Source organism: Anopheles nili, unplaced genomic scaffold, assembly GCF_943737925.1.
Source record: "Anopheles nili unplaced genomic scaffold, idAnoNiliSN_F5_01 scaffold_5, whole genome shotgun sequence".
NCBI classification, from domain to species: Eukaryota; Metazoa; Arthropoda; class Insecta; order Diptera; family Culicidae; genus Anopheles; species Anopheles nili.
In genome coordinates this window covers 544,171-550,461 of record NW_026525527.1, presented here as the reverse complement: position 1 = coordinate 550,461, position 6,291 = coordinate 544,171, and the positions used below count along the sequence as shown (strand labels likewise).

Below are 6,291 nucleotides of genomic sequence, written 5' to 3'. Positions count from 1 at the left end.
TGAATGAAAATGTTCTACGTTGCTAGTTGCATTAGATTTTCATGCAGACTTAATTTAAAATCCAAGAACATTCAACAATCCGATCAAATCGATTGATCTACATGTTGGTTTTAAATCTAATACTTTTGTTTGTTGGCTTCTAAATGATCCCATGATTTCAGTAATAAAAGCCTCGCTATCTGGCTTTGAATTAGGAACGATGTTGCGATATCCATTAAAAGTCCTTGTGACGATATAAATGTGCTTTTAATCCTTAGCAAATGTTTCAGCAACGGTTTTACCTTTTACTTTTGTTTGTGGGCTTCTAAATGAATGGCAAATGCTTCAGAAAAGATTTAACCTTTTAATTTTGTTGGTGGGCTTCCAAATGACCGCATGTATTAACTTATAGCAGCTTCGCTATCTGGTTTGGGATTGGGAACGGTGTTTCCATATCTATCAAACGTCCTTATGAGGATATAAATGTGATTTTTATCATAAGCAAATGTTTGTGAAATGGTTCACGGATTTAGTTTCTGATGAACTCAAAACCACACTGTTTAAGATTGTACGTGTGCGACGATTTCATAAAATGTCTTACTGAATTTATCGATCATTACAGTTTATTGATCTGATGGTGAAATGATATGACATTTAAATTCTGCTGTCTTGAACATTTCAATTAAGATTGAATGAAAATGTTCTACGTTGCTAATAGCATTAGATTTTCATGCAGACTGGATTTTAAATCCAAGAACATTCAACAATCCGATCAAATCGATTGATCTACATGTTGGTTTTAAATCTAATACTTTTGTTTGTTGGCTTCTAAATGATCCCATGATTTCAGTAATAAAAGCCTCGCTATCTGGCTTTGAATTAGGAACGATGTTGCGATATCGATTGAAAGCCCTTGTGCCGATATAAATGTGATTTTAATCCTTAGCAAATGTTTCAAAAACGGTTTAACCTTTTACTTTTGTTTGTGGGCTTCCAAATGACCCCATGTATTAACTTATAGCAGCTTCGCTATCTGGTATTGGATTGGGAACGGTGTTGCCATATCTATCAAACGTCCTTATGACCATATAAAAGTGATTTTCATCATTAGCAAATGTTTGAGAAATGGGTCACGGATTTAGTTTCTGATGAAAATAACACCAAAACCCTATGGAGTATCAGACATATAAACGACCCTTTCAAAATTTGGTTTTCAAATCCAAGATCATTCAACAATCCGATCAAATCGATTGATCTACATGTTGGTTTTAAATCTAACACTTTTGTTTGTGGGCTTCTAAATGATCCCATGATTTCAGTTATAAAAGCCTCGCAATCTGGCTTTGAATTAGGAACGATGTTGCGATATCCATTAAAAGTCCTTGTGATGATATAAATGTGATTTCTATCCTTAGTAAGTGTTACAGACAATTCGGCGCGTGTTTGTTTGTTTACCTGACGTAACGGCACTGACAGGTAGGAGACAGGATAAGAGTGCCGTTACCGAAGGGACAGGGAAACATCGCAGAGATGACGCGGTAAAAAACGGCCATCGCGAGGAGGCCATTGGATTTGAACCAATTTCAACGGAAAAACGCCAGAGAGAGGACGTGAATTTTTTTAACACCATCGCACCATCGCACCATCGCACCATCGCACCATCGCGTTTAAAGAACGACCCAACCGAATTAACTTGAATAAAGTGTTAGTGGAATCAGTTAAAAGAACACGTCAGTAGAATTTATTATTACGAACTTTAAGTTGGAGCCGAACTCCAACATTTTAAAAAAATTCACTCGCTTTCTACTTGTGAATCGGTGAACACCAGACTGAGAATGAATCGCGAAAACGATGTACCAAACCCCACCGCGAATTCCACAGTGCGACAACTTTCCGCAGTTCAGCTAGTGGAAGACACTGTTTCGATACAGGAGTTGGTACAGCAAGCCAGGGAAGCGAACGAAAGCTTCGTCAGGCTGACCGCGCAGATCGCTCAGTTGAGCCCAAGCGTGTCGAGAGGGCTCGGAGTGTCGCTGAACGAGCAACGTGTAGGCGCGATATCCCCGTGCATCCGCACAGGAACCGTCGAAGAAGTGACATTTCCTTCGGCCGCCACCCTGCCGCGGAGATCGACGCTTGGGACGCCTTACGTCGGCGGCACCGACCGTGAACCTGGGAGCGCATCGTCGCGACCGGCCATTGCGTTTCCAGATTTCCTTCGTTACGACGTGCAAGCCGGCCCGTCAGGAAGATCGACGCTAAGGACGCCATACAATACCGATACAGAGCGTGAAGCTGTTAACGCGTCGCCGCCACCGGCCTTTGCGTTTACCGACTCTTTGCGCTACGACGCGCAAGTCGGCCCGTCATCGGCTCAGCACAGCGAAGCAGAACGGCGTGGTACCACTGGGAGAAGGACAACCGTACCCTCCCAGGGTGAACGTGATCTTCGGCGTGCCCTGGAAGACATGGAGATCGAGCATCTTCGGGAGCGAAACCGCTTGATCCAATCCTTCGAAGCAACGGATCACCAGAGAAGGACTCACCCGCCATCACGTACCAACGCCACCGTGGACAAGGGTTGCGACGAACGGTGCCACTGCGAGGAGGACGGCAAATGGCGCTGCGAGGCCCGTTGCGGCCGGCCATTCGTGAAACGCGGCAAAACGGCTCTGGCAGCCGGTTGCTACGAGAATCCCTCCAAAACGGACGAGTGCTGTGCCACGCTAATCTGCCCTTCAGAGCGGTTCACCGATGGACGTGTCGAACCGACGCCCGTCTCGGAGGAACCGACCACCGCCAAGGCGATCGTGACGAGCTGCATCTACAAGAACCGCTCGTACGACATCAACGAACGGATGGAGATCGGTTGCGAGCAGATCTGTACCTGCAACAGCGATGGTGAGATGGAGTGTGCTCCACGCTGTGCTCCACTTAACTCGACCCGCCCAGAACAGTGCGTCGTCCTGCCTGACCCACACGATCCTTGCTGTAAGCGCGAGTTCTGCGATGTCACGCTGGACGACCACGAGCAGAGCAGCGGTGTGATGATGATGATGGCACCGGCTTCTTCTTCATCGTCACCTTCGACGACGGTGGTGCCGGAACGGGATGGAAAAACACCCGGACCGGAAGCTGACCACCGGTCCACCGGATGTGAGTTCAAAGGCTGCACGTACCAGCTGAATGATCAGTTCCACGACGAGTGCAACGCGCTGTGTCTGTGTACGGAGGCTGGTGTGCACTGTGCCAAGATCGAGTGCCCGTCTGAGTTTGGGTTGGACGTGCTGGATCCGCACTGCCTCAAGTGGGGTCCGGATCCGGCCACATTCCGTGCGATCGCACCCCGCTGTTGCCCGGAGCGGATGCGTTGCATCGACAATGGGACGTGCGAGTATAAGGGTCAGTTCTTCGATAACTGGTCGGATATACCGAGCAATTTGACGGGTTGCGAGCAGCACTGTTACTGTGATACCGGCATCGTCGAATGTCGACCGGCGTGTCCTGCCGTGCCAGCGACGCCACCTTCTCATCTACCGTGTAGCCCACGGAACGCCCGGTTGATGCCGATTCCGGGTGAAGAATGCTGCCAGCACTAGACTTGCAGTGTCAACACCGATAACGGTCTGGCCAGCGGCAGCGACGTGTTGAAGCCGCTGCTTATGCCGGGCACGATCGGGCAATTCCTGCCAACGAAACCGCCTCGCACGGACGCGAAACCCCCACCGGACGCGCCCGGGAAGGAACCGACGCCCTTCTACCCGACGGTGGACGGAAAACCACCGAAGGTACCGCAGGACAAACCCCACAAAAAGTACACCAAGGAGGACGCCGGTAAGAAGGATCACTTCAACAACATCTTCGGTGGCGCCCAACCTGAGGAGCCCGAGCTGGACGATGGCAAGTACGATTACGGCAGCTACGAGGACGCGATGAAACCGGCCACGCTCGGTGTGCAACGTCCCGGTCCGCCCGGGTACTATGGGCCGGAAATCAAGCCCCACTACGGTGCTGATTTTCACCCGTATCTGCACCCGGCTTCGGCAGGCGTCCAACCGGCCGGACAACCCGTTCCGACGGCACCCGGTCAGCCGGGACTACATCCTGGCCAGCATCAGGCGAGTGCGCTCGATAAGCAGCTGTTGAACGTGCTGGGACCAAACGGACCGGGTAGTTTACCGCCCAACATCCGCATCGAGCAGCTGCTGCAGCACATCCACGGGCAGGATCCGAATCTGCCACCGCAAGGACCTCCATTGTTGCATGGCCAGAGCCTCCCGAATGGGCCGCCTTTTGGGCCGGTTGGATCGCAACCATCGACGGGCAACGGCATCAACTACAACCAGTACGGTGCCGGCACACCCGCTGGTGGGCTAGCGTTCTCCGGACTGCAAGTCGACCTGAAAGTGCTCGCCCTGGACGCGATCGATGCGAACACTGTGCGTGTCATTTTCCTCGTGCCGCAGGTGTACGTGGGACTGCATGGTCGCGTTGAGCTGCGATACACGCGCACTCGCAACAACGACACCGCCACATGGCAATCGCAGGTGTTCGCACCACCGGACGATCTGATCGCGACACCACAGCTCGAGTTCGAGCTGCCAGGACTGAACGCCAACACGGAGTATCGCGTGAAGATCACGCTTATCCTGCGAGACGTCAACTCGCAACCGTCTAGTCAGATCTACACCGTCCGTACGCCCTCGGATCGCGTGATCACGCCACCACCCGCGATCGGTTCCGGACACTTCCCGCACATGAGCCACCCAACGAACTTTCTCAAGGAGATCATCCAGGATCCGGAGCTGCGAGCTGCCGAGGTGAACGCGACTTGGGCGAAGATCGCATGGCGCAAGCTGGATGATGAGGAGCTCGATTACGTGGACGGTATACAGCTACGGTACCGTGAGATCGACAGTGTCGTGTACCATGCGACCCCACTCATCCACCGGGCGTTGAGTGAATACACCGTGGAGGGTTTGCAGCCACAAACGCGTTACGAGGTGGGCATTTTCTTCATACCGTTTCCGGGTCACGGTGAAGAGGTGCGGGCTGGTGACATGCTACCGATCACCACCGCCGAGCGGATCGACGTGTACGGATTCGAGATGGTGGTGAACGCCAGCAAGATCAAAGCCACCAGCGTCGAGGTGAGCTGGTTGGGTGTGCCCTACCCTGAGGACAAGTACATCAAAGGACCGAGCTTTCTATGGCAGACGGAAAAGGAATGGCCAACTTCATCGACGCTACCGCATGATACGACGGAAGAACTACGCCGCAACCTCCTGCATCATTCCAGCACTAAATCACTTATTCAGATCGACCGATTCTCTAATTGGAACAGGCTGCTCAGATCTGTTGGATACGTTATTCGGTTTTCGAATAATTGTATGCACAGAAGAAACGGGAAAAAGACCACGACAGGACCGCTCACTAAGGGAAGAGTAGTGGCTGTCGTCAGAGCCGCCGACGGACAGGTAAGGCGAGCAACTGTGCAGACCGCTAGCGGATTGATGGAACGACCTGCAACAAAAATAGCGGTGTTGGAAGTACGGAAGTAGACCGAGGATAGGCACGGTACAACCAAGCTTACCAAAGTAGACGGACTGATAAGGCGATAGGGAGTGCTGCCGAATTGTTTATCGAACAGATTGCGCACTTGAAACAGGGTAAATTGCCCATCCGAGCAAAGTACCGGGTGGGAGAATGTTACAGACAATTCGGCGCGTGTTTGTTTGTTTACCTGACGTAACGGCACTGACAGGTAGGAGACAGGATAAGAGTGCCGTTACCGAAGGGACAGGGAAACATCGCAGAGATGACGCGGTAAAAAACGGCCATCGCGAGGAGGCCATTGGATTTGAACCAATTTCAACGGAAAAACGCCAGAGAGAGGACGTGAATTTTTTTAACACCATCGCACCATCGCACCATCGCACCGCGCGCGTTTAAAGAACGACCCAACCGAATTAACTTGAATAAAGTGTTAGTGGAATCAGTTAAAAGAACACGTCATGACGCAACATCATTATCATTGGAACGATGTTGCGTCATGCGTCGATGTTGCGACTTATAGCAGCTTCGCTATCTGGTTTTGGATTGGGAAAGGTGGTTCCATATTCATCAAAAGTCCTTATGACGATATAAATGTGATTTTCATCATTAGCAAATGTTTGAGAAATGGTTCACGGATTTAGTTTCTGATGAAATCAAAACCACACTGTTTAAGATTGTACGTGTGCGTCGATTTCATAAAATGTCTTACTGAATTTATCGATCATTACAGTTAACTGATCTGATGGTGAAATGATA

General features: G+C 50.5%; 1 pseudogene; it reads left to right on the top strand.

Annotated features, from left to right (window-relative positions):
- The first annotated feature begins 2,447 nt into the window (after positions 1-2,447).
- On the top strand, positions 2,448-5,551 carry LOC128730010 (putative epidermal cell surface receptor; annotated as a pseudogene).
- The last annotated feature ends 740 nt before the right edge of the window (positions 5,552-6,291 follow it).